This window comes from Canis lupus, chromosome 13 (genome assembly GCF_011100685.1).
Source record: "Canis lupus familiaris isolate Mischka breed German Shepherd chromosome 13, alternate assembly UU_Cfam_GSD_1.0, whole genome shotgun sequence".
NCBI classification, from domain to species: domain Eukaryota; kingdom Metazoa; phylum Chordata; class Mammalia; order Carnivora; family Canidae; genus Canis; species Canis lupus.
Window position 1 is genome coordinate 42,510,235 of NC_049234.1, and position 25,130 is coordinate 42,535,364.

At 33.0% G+C, this 25,130-nt stretch overlaps 1 non-coding gene across 1 annotated transcript; it reads left to right on the forward strand.

The window, feature by feature from the left end:
• The first annotated feature begins 10,696 nt into the window (after positions 1 to 10,696).
• LOC119865519 lies at positions 10,697 to 10,803 on the forward strand. Its single transcript, XR_005369121.1, has one exon. It is a non-coding gene; the product is annotated as a U6 spliceosomal RNA (small nuclear RNA).
• Positions 10,804 to 25,130: the final 14,327 nt, after the last annotated feature.

Consider the following 25,130-nt stretch of genomic DNA (forward strand, 5'->3'; position numbering starts at 1 on the left):
ATTCTGTTTTTCACAGTGACTGCATGAATTTTCAATCCCACTAACAGTGCATAAAGGTTCCTTTTTCTCCATATCCTTGTCAACACTTACTATTTCTTGTCTTTGGATTTTAACTGTTCTAATAGGTGTGAGGTGATATCCCATTATGGTTTGATTTGCATTTCCCTGATGATTAGTGATGTTGAGCATCTTTTCATATCTGTTAGCCGTCTCTATGTCTTTTTTATTACTGTGTTCTAGTCTAGCCTTTTTTTTTTCTGTATATTTTTTATTGGAGTTTGATTTGCCAACATACAGTATAACACCCAGTGCTCATCCCATCAAGTGCCCCCCTCAGTGCCTATCACCCAGTCACCCCATCCTCCCGCCCACCTCCCCTTTACTACCCCTTGTTCTCTATGTCTTATTTGGAAAAATGCCTCTTCAGGTCCTCTGCCAATATTTTAGTCAGATTATTTGTGGGGTTATTTGGTGTTTAATTGTAGAAGTTCTTTATATATTTGGATAGTAACCCCTTACTGGATATATCATTCGCGAATATCTTCTCCATTCAGTAGATTGGGTTTTTATGATGCTGATGGTTTCCTTTGCTGTGCAGATACTTTTTATATAGTCCCAATAGTTTATTTTCACTTTTATTTGCATTGCCTTAGGAGACATACATAGAAAAATGTTGCTGTAGCAACTGTCACAGAAATCATTGCCTGTGCTTTCTTCCAGGATTTTTATGGTTTCAGACCTCATATTTAAATCTTTAATCCATTTTGAGTTGATTTTTCTATCTGGTATTAGAAAATGATTTAGTTTCATTCTTTTGTATATAGCTGTCCAGTTTTTCCAGCACCATTTATTGAAGAGACTGTCTTTCCCATTGTATATGCTTTCCTTCTTTGTCATAGAGCAATTGACCATATACGTGTCGGTTTATTTTTAGGCTTTCTATTCTGTTTCATTAATCTATATGTCTGGTTGGTATTTTTTTCTTTTTTTGCCAGTACCATACTGTTTTGATTAGTATGGCTTTGTAGTGTATCTTGAAATCTGGAATTGTAATAGCTACAGATTTATTTTTCTTTCTCAAGATTGCTTTGGCTATTCTGGGTCTTTTGTGGTTCCATAAAGTTTTTAGGATTATTTGTTCTACTTTTGGGAATGATGACGACTTTTTAGGTGAAAAATCAAAGGCATAATCTATGAAAGGAATAACTGATAAGCTGGACTTCATTAAAAATTAGTAATGTCTTCTCTGCAAAAGATACTGTCAAGAGAATGAAAAAAAAAAACATGAGTAGGGAGAAAATATTTGCAAAAGGTACATTTGACAAAAGACTGTTACCCAGAATATACAAAGATTTCTTAAAATTCTACAATAAGAGAATTTATAGCCCAAATAAAAAAAGAATAGGCAAAAATCTTAAACATTTCAGGAAGAAGGTATATAGATTGCAAAAAGCATATAGAAGGATGTTCCATATCATATTTCATCAAAGAGATGCAAATTAATATAACAATTATGTACCACTTCACACCTATTAGAATGGCCTAAATTTGGAACTCTAACAACACCAAATATAAGTAAGATTATGGAGCTATAAAAACTCTCATTCATTGCTGGTGAAAATACACAATGGCATTACCATTTTGGCAGAGACTTTGATGGTTTATTACCAAATTAAACATACTCATAAAATTCAGCAGTCCTGCTCCTTGGTATCTCCTCAAAGGAACTGAAAACTTATGTCCAAACATCAACCTGCATGTGGATGATTATAGCAGCTATTTTCATAATTGTGCAAACCGAAAGCACCCAAGATGTCCTTCAGTGGGTGAATGGGTAAATAAACTATGGCACGTCCAATCAATGAAATATTATTTATCACTAAAAAAATGAGCTATCACATCATGAAACAATATAGAGGAAAGTTAAATGCATATTACCAAGTGAATGAAACCAATCCAAAAAGGCTGAATTCTGGTTGATTCTAAATCTTCGCCATTATGCAAAAGAAAAAACTATAGAGACAGTAAAAAGTCAGTTGTTACTAACGTTTGGGGGTAGGGAGGGATGAATAAGTGGAACACAGGATTTTTGGGGGGCAGTGAAACTATCCTGAGTGATAGTATAATAGTGAATATAATGACAATTTATGCATTTGTCAAAACCTTTTGAATGTATGATACCAATAGTGAACCCTACTGTAAACTATGGACTTTGAGTGATAATGATGTGACAATGTAGGTTTAATGAACCGCAACTACTGTGCCACTGTGGTGGGGGATGCTGGAAAGGGGGTGGCTCTGTATATGTGGGGACAGGAATCATATGGAAAACCTTTCTCCTGCTTGGTTTTCTATAAACCTAAAACTGCCCTAAAAATAAAACCCATTTTAAAAAGTACTGAATGAACTAAATTGATGGAACTAAATTAATAGAAATTAAATTATTTTTCACAGCAGAGTTAAAGAAATTGAATAAAAGTGAACAGAGCATCAGTAAACTGTGGAGCACGGTATAAAGTGGTCCTAACAAATCAATGACAGACTGAGGACTAGAGGAGAAGAGAAAATAATGAAAACAAATGTGAAGAAATAATGGCTAACATTTTCTCAAATTTGGTGGAAAACAATTTCACAGTTTCAAGTTCAATGAACCCCAAGAAAGATAAAATACAAATAAATTCACACTTGTAACATAATCGAATTCTTGAAAATCAAAGATAAAGAATAAGTACTTAAAAGATCCAGAGGAAAAAGCATAATTGATTACAGAGAATAAAACTAATTCTACAAAGCCTCAACAAATTTCGGCATTTAATTCATAAGGAGTATATCATCTCACCACATTGAAATAATTAAATAATAATAATAGTAGTTAATAATTAAAATAATATTAAAATGTTCTTTTACATTTGTAAATTAAGAAATGCTCTTCTGTATAAAATGAGTCAATGAAAAAAATCACAATGAAAATTCGATATCACATCACCATCTATGATTACTAAGTATTTTTAAATTTTTCCTTTACTTCAGCAGGTCACTTGGGGAAGTATATCTTAATATCTTTTTTTATTTAATGATGTCTAATTTTTCTAATTTCTTCCTGTATTAAAATGAATCATCCAACTGACATATACTACAATGCTAGTTAGAATTAAGTAGTCGGCGACACCATCCTTGCATATATTAGGCCAGTTTGTCACAGTTTATGTCTTTTGTGATTATGCTTCTATAACTACATTACCATAATGAATGTGTAGTCCACTAGAAAGCATTTTAATTTATTGAACCATGTTATCATTAACAGAAAGTGTCAGGATAATAAAGCAGCTGATTCTGCATTTTTGTAGAAACCTTGAAGACAAGGCTCTTCATCTCATAGTATAATTCATCTTATTCATCTTTCTAACAGCATATACATAACCAATGAATTTGATTTCTTAGCAGTTAGTATTGAATTATCATTGGTTTGCTATTATGCTCAAGACACATGTTAGTGGTTGGTGCAGAAACACAAGACACATGAATTAGTTCAGAAACTATGTAGTTACAAATAACTGTCTATGACTTTAATTTGTTGGCCTACAGATATATTAATAACAGAAAGCAAGATAATATATTTAGAGTCCCTAATTAATACCAAGAATTCAATTTAAAATTTCTTCATTTTGTAAGGATAAATCAAGGTTTTCTTTTTTTTTTCTCCATTCTTAAAGTCAGATAACTTAGCTTTTAGAGAACGTAAAATATATTTCAATAAAAATAGAAATAATAAAAAAAATAATGAGGATGTTATCATAGTATTGACTGTTTACTAGATGCATGTTTTTTCTCTTCAGTGGCAGATTAGTATTTCCATTTTAGGGTTGAGAACATTGGGGTTCATAGAGGATTATAACCTGCTAATGGATACAGTCCTAATGATAACAGACCTGGGATTCAAACTCTGGTTTGGGTGCATTAAACTGTGCCATGCCACTTTGAAAATATTATTCACCTTGCCTATAAATAAATTTGATATGCTATTATCCTGTTATTTATCCATTTTATACATAGGACAGGTTTAAATCTTTAAACATGTTTAGATTCCCTCATTGCTCTGTGAGAGATAAATAAGAGGATTAATCAATGAAGAACTGAGTAAAAAAAAAAAAGAACTTAGTATACTGGTAAGAGCTGAAAGTTAAAAAACAAAAACAAAAACAAAAAAAAACAAAACAAAACAAAAAAAGAGCTGAAAGTTAACAAAGGACAGATGGTCACAAAATTTGAGTACTTTAAAACCAGTTGAGATATATAAAATAGGAACTATATAAAAGAGATTTCTGATTTTCAGAAATCAAACATATCAGTGTTTTCACTGTTTAAAGGAATCTCTAATGCATAAAATTTTTCAACTTTAATAGTGTTCAATTCATCAGTTTTCATATTAATGTTTCTTTTTTTATGTATTGTTTAATATTGTGAAGACATTTCCTTCTGGTATCTTTAGGAGTTAAATGATTTTACTTTAGTAAAATCTATGGTAGACCTGGATTCACATTGTATATGATGTGAGAGGAGGGGTCAAGGTTTACTTTTTTTCCCAGTTTGACGCTCCACTAGATTTAGAACTTTTTGTTGAAAGAACGTTGTTGATTTTTTTGGATTTCAGTGGTAACTTTAATATAAATCTATTGCACATGTATAGATCTCTTTCTGGACTCTATAGTCTGTTTCATTTGTCTGTCTCTCCGTACTCTATTTGTCCCAGCTCTATCTGTTCCCATTGCCTTAATTATTGACATTTTGTAATAAAAGTTCTCCAACCTTCCTCTTTAAGCTTATTTCATTTTTGCCCTTTTGCACTTCCATATGAACTTTATAATCAATTTCTTTATCAACTTTGTAGTCAACTTTAATCATGAAACTTACAGAGATTTTAAATTTCATGCCATCTAAGAAGTAAATTATAGAGAAGTAACTTTTTAATCTTGACTTCATCAGTGTGCGGTATATGTCTGACTAAACAGACTGCACATATTTCTCTCTGTAATGTTAAATAGAATATATGTCATTCACAATTTTTATAAATTTGGTGGTTATTTGACGCTTATTGATCTTGTTATACATTTGAGTTTTCTAATGTTTTGTTGCTGAGACTGAACAGTTTCATTTTTGAAAATAAACTGTAATTTGAGACTTAATGTCTAATTATATTATTGTTGTAAGAGTAACAGTAAATACATTGGTTCTGCCAGAGTTGCCTTTCAAATCAGTAGAAAACCCAGCATCACCGAAATGCATTTAATTGGAGAGTTAGAGATGACACTACATGATTATCTGGCTCCAGGAGTTTTGCTTGCTCAGTGTACAACTTCTGAATCCGTAGTAAATCATCCTGCACAAATCAGAGCATTCATCAAATACTTGCTCTGGTAAAGGTGTATATTGGAGACTATGTTCTTATTATTATCACATTTATGTACATATCTCAATGAGGCTATATGAGAGTTCAATTTTAAAATGTGTTATTAGAAAAACAATGCTCTCTATTTAGATATAGACATTTCAATAATATTGTAGCTATAGAATTATTCATTTTTATATTATATTTATTATTCTAATTTTTAACTTTGAGTCACTTTCTAATATTATCTTAACAGCAGGTATCTGTGTGAATACCATTTTCATGATTTTTATGATTCCTAAAATGAAAATATTAAAATAGAGCTGAATCATTGCCAACTGCTGAGATAGATAATGTAAGCTTTCATTTCACTGGAGTATTAAATAAAAGGCAAGTTCTCACACCTTCTCATACTACCTTTCAATAGACACTTGTAATTATTTAGCACTATTATTTAAGTTTCTTCTTCAACTTCTGATTTGATTTTACAAATAACACATTCTTCCCTAGACATAAGAAGCCCTACCAGTCTAATTTTTCTTTTCTGTTCTATAAAGTAACATGCCCCTCAGAATCACAGAAAACTATACTTTTTATAATTACCACCTTTCTCTTGCCATTTGCTTATTTTCTTAGTTTCTTCGTTTAATTGAATAAATTGATGTTTATCCTTGTATATGTATAAGTTTAAGGTATATAGTGTGTTACTTTGCTACATTTATGTATTGTATTATGACTGACAATGTAGCAATGTTTATCACATTCCTTTTTTTTTTTTTCTATAGGTTTACTATATTTCAGGGAACTCTTAAAAGGTTTAGATAAAGTAGTCCTTGGGGAAATATTTTCACCCATGTCAAGTCCTGCCCTTAATGAAACTGTTGTACAAAATAAGCAAACACATGTGTGAGGATCAAGAAGAATGTACAGCTGGACCTGCAGTATTTCACTGTACCAAACACCCTTACCAGACCCGTTTTCTCCATTGTGCATGGTCTTTTCCAACCTAGAGACATTAGTAGAAGAATAATGTTCATAGAATCCGTGGCTATAGATTTGAAAAAAAAAATAGATTTTAAAGCATTTTTTCTAATTGCAATTATTTATTTATTTTTTTTAAATAAAAGCATCAGGTGATCCTATGGGTGCAATTCCAAAGATTTTATCAAAGCTTAGCATGTCTCCATTTAACAACCCTAATAGAACAAATAAACCCCAAATTGTTTCTCAAGCCTGAAGCTAAAATCCACTAAATTTGACGAGCTTTCTCCATGGCTTTTGCAACATCTTTCATTTCTTGGATATTCTATCCAACATTTTTATTTAACTTAATAGAAACTTATATGAAGATCTGAGGCTGTACAGATAAAATGTTATATCTTAGAAAGTATTATAATTGACAAATTGAATGACATAGCTTTAGAGCTCCTTTAAAGACAGACATTAAAGAAATATGATTCACAAACTCATTTCTACGTTTTAATTGATCTTGTTTGAATATTTGCAGAATTGATTGCAAGGATGAGTGACATATGCCTAGTTTACACCTTCTCCCCTCTGGCTTGGATCTAAAAGCCAGCTGGTTAGAATGACTTATTAAAGAATTTGATTTTCTATATGTGCTTTTCATATGATGAAATTAAATTATTTAAAATTTTCTATTCTTCTTTCTACATGACATAGCCTTAGAGGAAGTACTTCATGTATCATGTTGTAGCTACTAGCAACAGATATTTAAGTCAGGAAACATACTGGAAGGGGAGAATAAACCAAACGGATAATGAGAGGTTTTGTGTTTCTGCACCTTAGTAAGCTACACATGGCCCTTGTGTAAATTATTTACCTACCTGAACTTCAGTTTCTACATTTATAGAATGAAAAATAATATTAGGGCAACCCCACAAAGCTTAATTTGAGGAATAAAGTAGAAAATATTGTAAAGTGTTTACTACTCTTTGTAGCTAGCATCTATTATATGCTATATAAATTATGGACATTGTTACTGATACAGAACTCTCATTCTAAGTATTCAAAATCTTAAACTCATTGTTCTCTAAAGAGCCTACATTATTTAAAGCTTTTGTTGCTTGGATTTGAAAATAAGAACTATTGTGTTAAACTGATAGTTGAAGTGATATCTTTGACTAATTAGGGCACTAAATTTTAAGATAAGTATTCATAAAATGTATATTCTATACATACTCAGTATGTGCATTATGATCAATAAATATTTTTTGAATGGGATGAGCACTGGGTGTTATTCTGTATGTTGGCAAATTGAACATCAATAAAAAATAAATTCATTATTAAAAAATAAATAAATAAATAAAAATAATAAATATTTTGAGATAATAACCTGGAAAATATGGCATATAAGGGTGAAAATAATAACTGTGTATTCAAAATTAAATGTTCTGAAAATAAACTGATGGGAATAGAATTCTAAAAACAGACTTTCACCTACAGTCTATAATATTTATTTTAGAAAATAGTATAACAGTTCATATCAATGCTAAGAAGCAATAAAATATGGAAAAATAGTACCAGATTAGAGTCAGGAAATCAGATTTTATTTCCCATCCAATCCTTCCACCTCAAGCTTTTCCATTAACTCTCCAGCTATGAATTTTCTGCAATTGATTAATTTTTCTATCCATAGTCTCCTCACCTGAGGAAACAAAAAGGAAGATATTACTTCTAAAGATTTCTAGGATAATGTTTAGTCCAAAATGTCTATGATAAATGTTATGATGAGTGATACTCAGGTCTGGGCATATAGTATCAATACCAAGGGTGTGGTAAAAGTTGAAGAGAGATACTAGAACCAGAGAAAGATTTGCAGGGGAATATATATGTGTAATCAGGTGAGAATTGGGTATAGTTAGCTGATAGTTTTGTTGAGAAAAACAAATAATTCCAAGTATAAAATACAGGAAATAACATCTCCAGAGATGATTATAGTTTTATATTTAACTATCTTCAACCTGTGGGAAATATATAAGCTAAAAAATTTAGAGTGGCTTATTGACTTGAGCAAAATTCAATTAAATGATCTGGTGCTTCAATTTCTTCATCAGTAAAATGCAAATAAAAATATATACCATTAAAAATTAAAAAAATATATATATATATGCCATTGAGGAGCATGATATAAAGTGATATCGATGATGCCAGTTGGTAACTTGTAAGAACTCAACAGGTGCCAGCTATTATTCTCCTTCTCTAGATAGACTGAAATTTTTCTTTTGAGGGGAAGGTAGAAGGGAGAATTTGTTTCACTGACCACCGTTGTAGGGTTTCAACACTTGTCGCATAGCAGACACTCAGTAAGTGTAAACTCAGGCTCGGCTGTCAGCATTGATAGAATTTTACCTCTGGTTACGCAGCCTTTGAAATTTTCATGATTCTATTTCAGTCTCTATGGAACTGTGATTGAGACTGTCAGCCAAGACTAATGAGAATACGGAGAAGAATTTTTATTAACTTTTAAATAGGTTTCCCAGTCTTTCTGGAGAGCCACTGGTGGTGAGTCAGCATGCTATTTTTTGTATGGCTATCAAGTCTGGGTTTAGAATAGAATCTTTGGTTGTGACAAGCCTCATTTATATAACATTTTATATAATGCTAAAATGGCATTTCAATTCATATTGTATTCCAGAAAAAAAAAAAAGTACTTCTGAAGAAAAGAACAAAAGAAGCTAAGGGGAAAAAATTACTACTTGAAAATAACTACATATCTTCATAAAATAAATGGAGTTTTCAATAATATGTTGTCCAAGAAAGCCATAAATTAGGAGCTTAGCCTGCTCATAATCTAGTCCTCATTAATAACTATCTTTTTACAGACAAATTTTTATCTAATTGGTGGCTTAATTAAGAGGAAGATTTTTGAACCAGACTATCTTCAGCATCCCTCAAAAACACTGTGGAAACAATTCTCATTACATTCCTTCCTCCCTTTGATATTCATGACCACCTATTTGCTTCAGAGAAATTTTCAGGCTCAAAGCACAATGACATATTCTGAGCTTATAACTTCTAATTTCTTTTTTATTTCTATTTACCACCAAGGAAAAAGATTTCAATTTCTGTAATGGGATATTCTGTGTTTCAGGGCTTCTAAAACTTCATTTTCTTCTCCCTCTATGTTCATCTGCTTTGAGTGAAATCATCTGGTATTTATTGGCTTCTAAACTTTCAGCCATCACAGTTAATCGATTAAGTTAAGCCATTAAGTTAATCGACTTAGCAATATATTAGGTAAAATAATTTGTTTGCTGTTACAGTAAAACTGTCTTTTTGTGTGTATATGTGTAACACACTGAACTTTGGAGTAGCAGCCTCTGAAAAATAGTTTTATTTCAGAATTTAAATCAAATATTTAAAAAATCACCAAAACACTGGTATATGTAATATAAAAATATTAAAAAGCCAAATTTAAAGATTTTATTTATTATTTATTTGAGAGAGTGAGTGAGAGAGCGTGCAAGCAGGAGAGAGAGCATGAGAGGGGTGAGGGGCAGAGAGACATAAGGAGAAGCAGGCCCAATGAGGGGTTTGATCCCAGAACTCTGAGATGATGACCTGAGCCAAAAGCAGATGCTTATCCGACTGAGCCACCCACGCTCTCCAAAAAGACAAATTAATGTATCTGTCTGGTCCCATCCAGATGTACTCAAGGATGGTAAGAAAATCATAATTAGAATGATTTGAGAAAAGTGCTGGGTGAAGCCTCTCCAAATGCCAGACAATTCACCTAGCTCATGACGACAGGACAGGCTCAAAATAATTTCAGTTCCCAACTCAGTTGGGTATTGTTTTACCATGTAAGACATTCACAATTATAAATTGAGCTGAAGATATTATCATTTAGATAATTAGTACACATACAAACTTCCCATCGTAACAAGCTGTCTTCTCTTTAAAAATGATGTCTTCATGTCTTCATCATTTTCAGGTATTTTTTCTCAGCATAGCACATACTTTGTATGTTACCCGTACTTTAAGTGCGAACTTTCCTGGCTGAGTGGAATAAAGGATTTATGGAAAGTCCATTACTATCAAAGGAAAACGAATTATTAATCTGAAACCCCTCACTAAAGATAACTATATTCACCACATCTACAAAACAAATTAAGTCAGAAATGATGTCCCTTCCCGTCCTTATCTGAACCCAGCTAATCACATCACATATACCTATTATATACAAACATTACCTTTGTTCCAGTTAATTTATCTATATATTTATTTTTGTTTGTCAATTTTTAATTGTGAGATATATGCACAGAATAGTGAATAAAATCTAAATGAGTGCTCGCTGCGGCAGCACATGTACTAAAATGGGAACAATGCAGAGAAGATTAGCGTGGCCCCTGCACAAGAGGGACATGCAAATTTGTGAAGCATTCCATGTTTTTCTGACCTCTACCTCCAAAACTAATAATACATTATACGTTAATTAATTGAATTTAAATTAAAAAAAATAAAAATAAAAAAATAAAAATAAAAATAAAAACTAGGAGAGAAATACCCAGCAAATTGTCAAAAACATTTTTAAAAAGCAGCTTGAAGTATAATATAAAAACACAACCATGTACCTACCATGGAGTTCATAAATTAGAAACTTTCCAATAACCTGATGCTTTTTCTTTTTTTTCTTTTTTCTTTTCTTTTTTTCTTTTCTTTTCTTTTTTCTTTCCTTTTTTTCTTTTCTTTTCTTTTTTCTTTCTTTTCTTTTCTTTCTTTCTTTTCTTTCTTTTCTTTTCTTTTCTTTTCTTTTCTTTTCTCTTTTCTTCTTTCTTTTCTTTCTTTTCTTTTCTTTCCTTTTCTTTTCTTTTCTTTTTTCTTTCTTTTCTTTTTCAAGATTGTATTTATTTCTTTGAGAGAGCATTAGCAGGGAAGGGGGCAGGGCAGAGGGACCAGCAGACCCCCTGCTGAGGGCAGAACCTGAGGCTGAGCCCCAGGTCTGGCTCCACATGGGGTTCTATCCCAGGACCCTGAGATCATGACCGAAGCCAGTCTCTCAGCTGACCGAGCCACGTAGGCTCCCCATCTTGATGCTATTTTTTTATGATCACATCCACCTACCCCTCCTTAAAGTAATCACTATATTGACACTGGATCACATTTAATTTTTACTTTGCTTTAAAGTTATTATATATATATATTTGTATATTATATTATATATTTTGGTATCTATCCCCATTAAATAGTTTTCCGGTCTCTGAAGTTTATGCAAGGTGAATTACACCACACACAGTGTTTGTCTTCTTCTTGGCCCGGTTGTATCTATTAAAGCTGTTTATACTATTATATAATTGTCGTTCATTCAATTTTGTTTTAACAGTGATGATATCACTCTCATATTAACTTTAGATATGTTATTAAATATAATATCAATCTGAGTTTATTACTGATGGAGCTCAGATATGAATCTATGTAATCTGCCTCCAAGTATTGTACGTTTTAATTATTTTGATATGCACCATCTAACTAGACTATTTCATACTATAAAATAGCATGCTTGCCCATTCTGCTATTGATGAAGATGAATTTTCTCCTGCTTCCCCTATGACAAATAATGCAGTTAAGGGGCACTGGGGTGGCTCAGTTGGTTAAGTGCCGGACTTTGGCTCTGTTCATGATCTCACGGCCCTGGGATTGAGTCCAGTGGTGCGCTCCCTGCTTGTCCTTTTGCCCCTCCACTCTGCTTGTGCTAGCTCTCTTGCTCAATTAAATAAATAAAATAGAAAAAGATAATGCAGTTATATATTTTTTGTACAAATATCCTAGTGCAAATGTACAAGAATTTTACCTAAGGTATAAATTTATGACCGAAATTGATAGACTGTAGGATATGTAAGAATGCAGATTTGGGATCCCTGGGTGGCGCAGCGGTTTAGCGCCTGCCTTTGGCCCAGGGCGCGATCCTGGAGACCGGGGATCGAATCCCACATCGGGCTCTCGGTGCATGGAGCCTGCTTCTCCCTCTGCCTATGTCTCTGCCTCTCTCTCTCTCTCTCTGTGACTATCATAAATAAATAAAAATTTTAAAAAATGTTAAAAAAAAAGAATGCAGATTTATTAGATGACTTCAAACATTTTCCAAAGTGGCAATAACATTTTGTATTTATAATAGCATATGAGTGTTCTTGCTCTTCATTGTAGCCAAATTAGAATTTTATTTTTTTTTCCATTTGATGTGTGTGTAATCGATTTACTTTGTAATTTTAAATTGAATTTTTGCAACCTGGTTAATGTCTTTTCATTTGTTTATTGTCTAATTGGATTTCCCCTTTTGTAAAGTGGTCATTTAAGGCTTCTGACTACTTTTAAGTGGGTTCTCTCTCTTTTTTCTAATTAAATGTAGGAGTTTTCTGTATATTTTATTTATCAGGTTTTTTTTGTTGGTTATGTGTGTTGCAAACATTTGTTCACACTCAGTGTTTTTCTACATCGCCTTTATAGAGGAATAATTTTTTTAATACTATTGAATACTTTAATCAGGGGCATCTGGGTGGCCCAGTGGTTGAGTGGCTGCCTTCGGCTCAGGGCATGACCCTGGGGTCTTGGGGTCGAGTCCCACATCAGGCTCCCTGCAGGGAGCCTGCTTCTCCCTCTGCCCGTGTCTCTGCCTCTCTCTATCTCTCTGTGTCTCTCGTGAATAAATAAATAAAATCTTTAAAAATAATAATAATAATTCAAAAGCTAAAAATCATTAAGTTTATTGAGGAAGGCATGTCAAAGACTGAAAGCTAGGCATCTGGCACCAGTTGCCAAAAGTATGAATGCAGAAGAGAAATTCTTGAAGATTAAAAGTGCTAAACTTAAAAAAAAAAAAAAAAAAAAAAAAAAGGTGCTAAACTCTAGTGAACACATGGAAGAAAAAAGAAAGTAAAAACACCTGGGAACCTGGGTGGCTCAGTGGTTGAGCATCTGCCTTCAGCTCAGGGCATGACTCTGGGGTCCTGGGATCAAGTCCCACATCGGGCTCCCTGCATGGAGCCTGCTTCTCCCTCTGCCTGTGTCTCTGCCTCTGTCTGTGTGTCTCTCAGGAATAAATATAATCTTCAAAAAAAAAAAATGAATACTTTAATATTTTCTTTTATAATTAGTAATTTTGTTTTAAGAAACCATTTCTTACTCTGAAATTATGAAGATGTTCTTTATTATTCTCTAAAATACTCATAATTTTGCCCTTCACTTGTAGAACTCTGATGTATAAGGAACTGATTATTATTATTATGTATGGTGTAAGGTAGGGACACAATCTAATTCATTTCATATGTGAATATCAAGTATTCTAAGAGCTTTTTATTTAGAAGTTTACTTTTTAATCAATGATTTTTAGTACCATCTCTGTCATGTATCAAGTGACCATGTGTGCGTGGTACTGTTTCTTTTCATATGTCATTGTTTTATCAGCACTTATTCTTCTTCAAGGGTTCCTTGGCTAATGTCAGCAATTTTAACTTCCTAATCAGTTTTCAAGTCAACTTTCAATTCAATTTTTCTACTTTTTCCAATTTATATTTTAAAATAAATATAGTACAATATAGGTGCCATTAATATTACTAGTAATTAGTTTCATCAAGGTAGTGGTATCTTTGTAAGGAAGTTGAAACTGGCTGCTTTTAACTAAGGCAAAGATGAGGGACATCTGCTTATCTAAGGATCCTAACTCATGAAATAACTTAGGAAGGACTAATGCTTCTTCAGTTAGATTATTTTCATATTCATAAGCACTTTGCACAAATGTAGGGGACAGGGTATAGGTATCTTTGAAATTGTCATGATATGAGCATAAAATAATTGCTTTCACTAGTCTTTTTGGCATTTTTTTGTCTTCATAAAGTTATACTCATTGATACGTTGTAAATGTTTAACTATTGGCTCCTTAGGAGTGGGAGGGGAAGCCCTAATTTGCAGTTTTTGCTGGTAACTATGGTATAAACATTCAAAGTTCCAAAGTGATATCACCAAATAAGGATTTGAGAAGAGATACGCAAAACCAACTCTCGTAAACATCTATGAACCATTCTCAGCATCGCAGTGGTTACAAATGTTACTTAACGTTAATGAATTATCCACTCATCTACCCATTAATTCTGGTTATCCCTCTTTCAGACAGTAGACGGAGTGGAGCTTTCTTGTTCCCTTGTGGTTGAAAGAGGCCTTGTGATCATCTCTGGTCAATGTGGGATCCCAGGGATGGTATGTATCACTTTCAGGTATTTGTCTTCACAACAGCCCCCAGGACTCTTTTCCTTCTACCAGAGTCATAATCATCTCACAGTTAATGTCTTATTACCACTTTCAGTCCTAGAGTCAAGGTGAAAACTGAAGGAACAAAATTGGTCGATGGTAGATATATAAAGTGAATGAGAATTAAATCTTTATCATGTTGAACCACAGAGATGTCAGGATTGGTTTGATATTGAGGTATGACCTAATCTATCCTGCCTGATAAACTTATTATCAGTGATTATAAAAACATCTTTACATTCATACATTTTGAAACACTAAATAAGTTTGTATCACACATTACAATTTGATTAAAAAAATAAATTTCCAAATACCAGTTTGATACGGTCAACCTGCTCTGTTCACCTCAAGACATCTGACCCCAGTAGGTATTTTTTCATCTTACCTTTTTGCCAGAACTATCAATCTGAACTAAAAGTTACTGTTTCAGCAATTCAAGAGAGAGAAAATTTTTTTATTTACTTATTTACCTCCACTTCTTAAGGGTTTATATTCTTACTATGTGGCTAAATATTGTATAGAAGTGCTATTAATTTAATCAAAATTTTGCTTTATATTGTGATGTAAACATAGAGCATGCTTGACTTGTTTTTTATGGCACCCACCAATGCTGAACAACATTAAAATAAATAAGGACTGGGATGCCTGGGTGGCTGTCAGTTAAAAGTCTGCTTTTGGCTCCAGTCCTGATCATAGTAGGGTCCTGGATCAAACTGCCAATAGGCTCCCTACTTGGCTGGGAGCCTGCTTCTCTCTCTCTCTGCCACTCCCCCTGTTTGTGCTCTCTCTCTCTCTCTCAAATGAAAAAATAAAATCCTTGAAAGAATAAGTAAGTTAGGACTTTGAAGATGATTTGTTATCATCTAAATAAAAAACATGAAAAAATTAAAGAAAGACAGTAAACTAACTGGTGGTATTCCTGACTGATATGTGAATACAATGGATTATTGTAACTTTCTGAACCAAAAAAAAAGTAAGTTCAAGCAAAATTATATCCATAAAGCCTGAAGTTTTTAAAGTATAGTTATTATCTGTGTTAATCATGCCTTTTAGGAAGAGAGATCACCCTCTCCTCAGCCTGTGTACCGTGATGACTGTCTAGGCTGAGGGGCATTATCCGCTGAGTTTGAAAATTATCATACTTCAAACTGCATGATTTTGTCACAGGAAGTGGAATTGCACAGAAGTTACTATTCTCTTCTCCAAATCATGGTGGCTTTGGCAAAGAATAAGGCAGAAAGAACTAAACCTCATGAAGTGTTTTATTATTTATTTATTCCAAGTCAATTAATTAGCATATTAATTGTTAATAATTAATAAATAATTATCATGCAATTAACATATTAATTATAATCAATTGTTAGTTTCAGAGGTAGTGTTCAGGGATTCATCAGTTGCATATAACACCCAGGGCTCATTATATCCTGTGCTCTCCTTAATGCCCATCACCCAGTTTCCCCATCATCCCACCCACCATCCATCCAGTAACCTTCAGTTTGTTTCCTACAGTTAAGAGTCTCTTATGGTTTGTCTCCCTTTCTGATTCTTATTTTTCCCTCCATTCTCCTATGATCTTCTGTTTTGCTTCTTAAATTCCACATGAGTGAAATCATATGATAATCGTCTTTCTCTGATTGACTTCACTCAGCATAATACCCTTGAGTTCCATCCACTTCATTGCTAATGGTAAGATTTTATTGCTTTGATGGCTGAATAATATTCCATTGTACATATATATCACCTCTTCTTTATCCATTCATCTGTGGATAGACATCTGAGCTTTTTCCATAGTTTGATTATTGTGGACATTGCTGCTATAAACAGTGGGGAAAGATGCCCCTTCAGATCACTCTTTGTATCCTTTGGGTAAATACCTACTAGTGCAATTGCTGGATCCTAGGGCAACTCTATTTTTAACTTTTTGAGGAACCTCTGACTGTTTTCCAGAGTGGCTGTACCAGCTTGCATTCCCACTAGCAGTGTTTGAGGGTTCCCCTTTCTCTGCGTCCTTGCCAACACCCATTGTTTCCTAGTTGTTAATTTTAGCCATTCTGGCTGATATGAGGTGGTATCTCTTTGTGGTTTTAATATTTTTAATTTTTTTCAATGCCATTCATGCAAACAATGTATTTGTAATTAATGAATACTACTGAATATGAAAGAATTATAAAAGGTTGGTCAATTCCAAAGGGCATGTGTGAAAGAAATGGGTCTACATACAATCCTGTGAAAGTGTAAACCAATACTAAAGACTGGGTTTAGGGATACCTGGGTGGCTCAGCGGCTGAGCATCTGCCTTTGGCTCAGATTATGATCCTGGGGTCCTGGGATTGAGTCCCTCATCAGGCTCCCCTCAGGGAGCCTGCTTCTCCCTCTGCCTGTGTCTCTACCTCTTTCTCTCTCTCTCTTTCTCTCTCTCTCTCTCTCATGAATAAATAAAATCTTTAAAAAAAAACCTAGATTACAAATAAGAAGATAAAATAAGACCTGTTTTTATATGTTCCACACAGTAATGAATGTAAAAAGTTTTAATAGCTGATATAGAAATTTCTACTAGTCAAGAAACCTGAGAAAGCTCTTTAGATAGAACTAATACTACAGAAAAAAGGAAATGTGGAGGAAGAGTGTCAATGTGTAATTGACATAATATTGATATTAAATTAGTTTGCATTGCTAAGATATAAAGTAGCTTTAGCTACCTGTTCCACAACTTCTCTCTCTGCAGCATGCACAAATTCTTTGAGAGATATACTGAACTCAAAATTTTCTTAGTGAATTATTATTATTATTATTATTATTATTATTATTATTTATTTTTTTTGTGGAGGCCTGACTTTCAAATATGGACTGGTGGATTACTGAATAGAAACGAAATGTTAGAACCAAGTATTATGTGGTGTGTGGAATCAAGACAAAGGTGATCAAGAGAATTATGGCAGTGCTTCAGAGCAACCCGCAGACATCAACAGGTCTGAGGCTGGCTTACCTAGATCTCAAGACTCCAAAACAAAACAAAACAAAACAAAACACAAAGCCATCTCCACAGTTGAGTAAAATCACATAGTGTCTTTCTCTGACTTTTTCACTTTAGCATTATGCTCTGTAGGTCAATCCATGCTGTTACAAATGGAATATTTCACTTTTTTGGCTGAGTAATATTCCAGTGTGTGTGTATCACATCCTCTTTATCTTGTCATCTATCGACGGACAGGTTGCTCCCATATCTTGGCTATTGTAAATAACGTTGCACCAAACATAGAGATATACCCATCTTTTGGTATAGGTGCTTCCATCTTCTTTGGGTAAATACCTAATAGAGGAATTACTGGATCTTATAGTAATTCTATTTTTAATTTTCTGAGGAACACCCATACAGTTTCCTATAATGGCTGCACCAATTTGCATTCTTCCTAACAGCACGTGAAGGTTACTTTAACTCCACGTCCTCACCAATGCTTATTTCTTATGTTTTTGCTTTTAGCTATTCTAACAGGTATAAAGTGACATTTCATTTTGGTTTTAATTTTTATTTTCCTGATGATTAGTGATGTTGAGCATCTTTTCAGGTGTTTGTTGGCCATCTACATGGAGCTTAGAAAACAAACAATTGAATGAATAAGAAAAGAGACAAACAAAAAACAGACTCTTAAATACTGAGAACAAACTGGTGGTTGCCAGAGGGTGGTGGGAGGAGGAATGGATAAAATGGATAAAATAAAAATAGATAAATGCAATTATCTTGATGAGCACTGAGAAATGTATAGAATTGTCGACTCAGTGCTCACTTCAGTAGCACATATACTAAAAAATTAGAATTGTCAACTCATTATATTGTATATCTGAAACTATCATAACACCTATGTTAATTATACTTGAATAAAAATAACACAAATTAAATAAAACAAAACCCATCTCAAATTTATATAAAATGTTAATTATGGTAACAGTTCGAGATGGTGAAATTGAGAATGGTTTGTATTTTAATTTTAATTTTTTAATTTTTTGATAGTAAACATGCATATCCTACATATTTTTTTCTGTTTGGAAAGCTTTAGGAATTAATGCAAAGGAATAGAGAATCACAGTAGCGATAGCAATTAGGAAAGAAAGCTTGGCTTTGTGCTACTAAAGTTTTTACATAAATCTGTGGTTTGTTTAGAGATATTTTTCCCCTTTTACTTTAAGGTGGCACAAAAGCAGTAAGTGTCTCTTGACTATATGAAATTTATTTTGTTCTAAAATGAGTTTTGCCTTACTTTGACAAGAAATTTTTTAAACTGTTCACATTTAGGAGAGAGATTTATATGCTTAAATTGTAGCCCACTGGAAATCAGTAGGTAATAACCATAGACTAATGGAGAAGCAAGGTAAAAGCAGAATTTGTTGAAAAAGGAATTCTAATTTTATGAGAAAATGTGCTACAGTGGAGTCCGTGGATTGTGTGGAGATTCTGTCTCACTATTAATCCTCAAATTTGATGCATATTATATATCTTCATTGTAAGAATGCCATTGTAAAAATGCTATTGGATATGCTATTTCCTTACAACATATATTATTTTTTGAGAATTTATTTAACAATGGGATTTTAATTTATGGATGTCAAAAAATTAATACTTTGAGTAATTTTTACTTTAATAATTTTCCATGAGCTGTATTAGATTTATTTTTTTACAAATATATATTTTTATTTGTTGTTATTATTCACCATTGTTTGTTTTATTTTATTTTTTTAATTGGAGTTCAATTTGCCAACATATAGCATAACACCCAGTGTATTAAATTTAGTAGAACACATTTGAATAGAATATCACGTCATCTGAAAATAGTGAAAGTTTGACTTCTTCCTTGCCAATTTGGATGTCTTTTATTTCTTTTTGTTGGATGATTGTTGTGGCTAGGACTACTAGTACTATGTTAAATAATAGTGAGAGTGGACATCCTTGTCTTGTTCCTGACTATAGAAGAAAAAAGCTCTCAGTTTTTCCCCATCAAGGGTAATATTAGCTGTAGGTTTTTGTATATAGCCTTTATTATGTGAAGGTATGTTCCCTCTATATCTATTTTGTTGAATGGATGTTGTACTTTGTCAAATGCTTTTTCTGAATCTATTGAAAGGATCACATGGTATTTTTCCTTTCTCTTATTAATGTAATGTATCACTTTGGTTGATTTGTGAATACTGAACTACCATTGAAACCCAGAAATAAATCTCACTTGATTGTGATGAATGATTCTTTCAATGTATTGTTGGATTTGGTTTGCTAATATTTTACTTAGAACTTTTGCATCCATGCTCATCAGGGGTATTGGCTTGTAGTTCTTCCTGCGTTGTTGTGGAAATGCAAACTGGTGCAGCCACTCTGGAAACAGAATGGAGTTTCCTCAAAAAGTTAAAAACAGAACTGTCCTATCATCCACCAATTGCATTACTAGGTATTTACCCAAAGTATATAGAAATACTAATTTGAAGGGAGACATGCATCCTGATATTTATAACAACATTATCAACAATGGCCAAATTCTCAACAATAGTCAGCTTATGAAAAAGCCCAACCAAACATCCATCAGTTGATTAGTGGATAATGAAAAGGTTGTGTGTGGTTGGGTGTGTGTGTGATGGAATATTATTCACCTACCAAAAAGAATGAAATTTTGCCATTTGCAATGAGGTAGATAGCACTATAGTATATTATGCTAAGTGAAATAAGAGAAAGATACCATATAATTTCAGTCATATGTGGAATTTAAGATACAAAACAGATGAATAGGGGAAAATTAAAAAAAAAAAAAAAGAAAGAAAGGCAAACCAGAAAACAGACTCTTAAGTATAGAAAACAAACTGAGGGTTGCCAGAGGGGAGGTGGGTAGGAAGATGGTTTAAATTGGTGATGGGAGTAAAGGAGGGCACTTGTGATGAGCACTGGGTGTTGTATGTACATGATGAATCACTAAGTTGTACACATGAAACTAATATTAAACTGTATGTTAACTAACCAACAGGAATTTAAATAAAAACTTGAATAAATACTTGACAAAGAAAAAAAATAAAGGAAAAGACACCCACAAGAAAAATGAACAAAGAACAATCAAATCTCAGAAATAAACACCAGAATTACTAATACTTGCCTAACTAAATATTAAACTGCATCAAAGTAAGGAAAGCAGATTTAAAGTCATGAGATGACACCAATTTACACCTATCAGTATGGCATAGGATAAAAGTGTTATAGAATCAAGTGTTGATGAGGACATAACAGAATGTGAAATTCCTGTATTATCTATGAAAACATTATAAAGATAAGTTGATATTAGTTATTAAGTTTGCATAAATCAAAAATGAAGATGTTTTACTCTTTTGCATGTTTCAAGCACAGGTTCATAGTGAAGCACAAACAATTAAATTCATTATAATGTTTGTGCTAAGAGGGAATTAGAGAAGCCTTAGGAATCTATCATTGGGGGAGAAAAAATTAAATGTTGAGGATCCAGTCAGGTGAAATAACTTAGAAATACCAAGAAACAGAGAGGGTATGCAATTTTCCCAGCATTACATGATTATTAAGCAGTGAAGCTATTATAAACTCCTGTCATATAATTTCAGAAGTTGTAGTTTTAAATAGAGCTATAGAAAAGATATAGTGTTGTATAAAAATGTAAATAAGATCGATACAAATACAGAGAAATACCATTTATATAAATTAAAAACAAATATATACTCAAGCCAGCACTATATATTTTTCAAGGATACATACCAATGTAGGAATATTAAATTCATAAGGAATGGTGGAGGTGAATGGGAGTGGGAATGGAAAAGAAGGCATACAAATATTCAAATAAAATAATTTAAGCAGATGATACTATTCTATATTATTAATAGTAGTTAATATTTATTTTTCAGAGACTGAAATATAGCAATAATCTATTAAGATTTTTTTCTGATTTTGAGAAATCCTCAGTTATATAAAAGTAAAATTCACCATGTATTTACACTTATATTAAAAGTAGTTAACACTTATATAGACTATGGATCATACTATGAGTCAGATACAGTTTTATGATAGATAATAAATAGGTGATAGAACACAGTGACATATATCCATGATACTGTGATACTGTGATTCTATATGTACACAAACACTCATTTTTATTCAGAACATTAGTGCTACTAATATCTTCATTTTTTTAATATCTTCATTTTTGAGATAAAGGAAATTAAGGCCATGAGAACTTAAATTACTTGTCCATGTTCACACAGCGTGGTAGTCTGAATAATGCCCCCAAAGATGTCCGCATCCTAATCCTGGAATCTGTGCCTTAGAGGGCAAAGGAGTGAGTATCTACTGGCAAAGGATGTGATTCAGTTAAGGATCTTGAGATGGGCAGATTTTCCTGGATCATCAGGTTGGATCCAGTGTGGTCACAAGGATCCTCATGAGTGAGGCCAGGAGGGTCATAGGCAGAGAAAGAAGCTCTGTGAAGGAGGAAGATGTGATGACAGAAGAGCAAAAGTTAGATTTGCTATTACACTAAGATGAAGGAAGAGGCCACAAGCCTAAAAATACAGGCATCTTCTACAAGCTGGTGAAGGCAGAGAAAGAGATGATAGGCCTATTTTTTATTTCTAATCTGCAGAAATTTAAGAAAATAAGCTTGTGTCATATTATTTTTTTTTTTTTGAAAAGACTTTATTTATTTATTCATGAGACACAGAGAGAAAGGCAGAGGCACAGGTAGAGGGAGAAGCTGGCTCCCTGTGGGGAGCCTGATGTGGGACTTGATCCTGTCCTGGGATCATGCCATGAGCCAGAGGCAGATGCTCAACCGCTGAGCCACCCAGGTGCCCCTCTTGTGTTATGTTAAACCATTAATTTTGTAGTAATTTGCTGCAGCAGTGGGAAACTAATAGAACCAACTAGTGTCAGAGCCACACATTTTAGTCTTATGTAATATTCTCCAACTATACCTACCTGAACTCAGTAATTTGGAATATTCTTGGGTGACATGTTAAAGAATTACTGTGACAATATTTTTCAAATGAAATCCTTCAAAACATCCTGATGACTCAACTAAATTTGACCTTGTAATAGCCAGTGAAAGTCCCTAACCCATGAAACTACATCACACTATGGCACAGAAATTAAAATATCCCTCTGACATGTACTCAGGCAGCTTGCACCAGCTTTCCAGATCACAAGTTTTCCACTGATAATTGAATATATGCGAAGGCATGATGATGAACCCATCATCAAGCTCCCCCACACTTGAAAAGGGCTGAGATAATACCTAAAAATTACATCACTGACATTTCAGAATTCTATACTTATTGTAAGAAATGCAAAGAAACAAGTAATGGCTTATTTAAGAATATTTCTGGCTTATTAGCACAATGTCTGGCACATATTAGACATTAAAACACTACTTGTTGAATAAAAATTATGACTTTTAAAATTATCTTCAGTGAAATTAATTTAGAAAAATCAATGTCCTAAATCTGCCTTCATTTCTATTGTCATGTAGATCTTTTATTTCATTTCACATATTAGAGAAGAACATACTGTTATAATTACAGCTATTATTATGAATTTGAATGATGTTATTTTTCTTATGTATCATTTGGGGCTAAAAAAAAGCAATGTGATTTCACTTGAGTTAGTGCTAAGGCGCTTACAATAGATGGGTATTACATTAAATGTTATAATATACCAATTTTCATTAAATAACCCAGGGGCTGCTTTTTTTTTTTTTTTTTTTTTTTTACAATTATTGTCAGTTGAGCTAGGAATTATAACTTTCTCTGTTATGTTTTATAATCATCATAAAGACTAAAATTTAGAGTTACAAGAAGTGCAGTGTACTCCTTTAAGCTGTTTTTCAGTATACAAATTGATAGGCTTTTCTTTAGACACAGTTAGTTTATAAGAAAGGAAATTTGAACTGAAAGGAAATCGAGTACAGCCATGTTTCTGAGTATCATGAATGCCTTGGTTATGAGGCACCGTTTGAAGAATGCTTCTTTCCTATAGACTATTATGTTGTTGTCATGGGTAAGTACCTAGCTTTCTCTGCTTGCATGTAAATGATCAAGATCAAACACAAACATAAATGGGTAGAGAGATTTAGGGAGTGATCACTTAAAGGTCTGAAACATCTGGGAATGCTGCAAATAATTTCCTTAGGTAAATACAATCTTGAGAAATCCTTAGGGCATGAACTGAGAATGAATTCCTCTATTATCTTCCTTTATTCCCATTAGGAGTCCTGAAGCTCCAAAATACAGACCTCTTAGAATTAAACCATTCAGGTTAAGATATCGTAGACTTTATAGGTAGCGTAAGCACGTAGCTCAAATCTCCATGAAGACACACTGTAGTTTGAAGTCTTCATATGGTAATGTTTGTTTGATTGTTTGTGTTTTATTGCCTGGAACTTAGTAAAACACACACACACACACATATATATATATATATATATATATATTTATATTTCATATATAAAATAAATATATATTTATATTTCATAAATAAAAATATAAAAATATATTTTATAAATATAAAATATGTATTTATTATATAAAATATATTTATATATAAATATATATTTATAAATATATATTTATAAATATATAATATATATGGCTTCTCATCTCTTGTTGCCTGTGAGCTAACTAAAAGTGCAGCACTTTGAAAGAGTCTTTGCTTTAAGGAGGGGGTCTCAGTCTCAGTTCCTCTCACCACGTCTTTGCATGGCCCAAAGGACTTGTCTCTCTTGGGTGGTTCCTGTGTAACCTCTAGATCTTCATCCATCAACAGGGCATCTCAAATTTAAGTTCACCACTCTGATTTTAAGCAACTTCTAAATTTTGGCACCTGAAGGTTTTCTTTCTTTTTAGCTCAACAATAAACTAAAAGGGCAGTTATTGTATTTACCCAGTTTGTTTTTGTTTTTGTCATCCCTTCTGATTTGTTCCCCTAAACATATAATTCTATGGAATTCCACATTCTGAATCAATATCTGCTAGATGTCTGCTTTTCCCCGACCAGGTTACCTTCTGTCTTCTGAAAAGACAAACCGATTATTCTTGAGGGACTTATCTTTTACCTGGTAGAAATTTCAATAGACAGGTCATACCAACTAGGATGGTCAAATGACAGGCTGATTACCCCATAGCTTCTGCCACAGTTATTTTTCCAACACGAAGTTTTGCTTGAAGAGGAAACTTTTCCTTTCATAGATCCTACCATAACCACTGAGGACATGTTTGTAACACATGCATAATGCCTGCCTAAAATTAAAGCTAGCAGAATTTAAGACAAAGCTGAAAAAACAAATTTGTGACATTGTGCGACTATGTGCATTAATCCAGGCCCCTAAAAGGAGATATTTGGTATATTTAACATACATTAGCCAAAACATTCTCTCTCCCTCTCGCTTTTTTTGGCTTGATTGTCTTTATGTACTTTTAACCATAATGTCTTCAT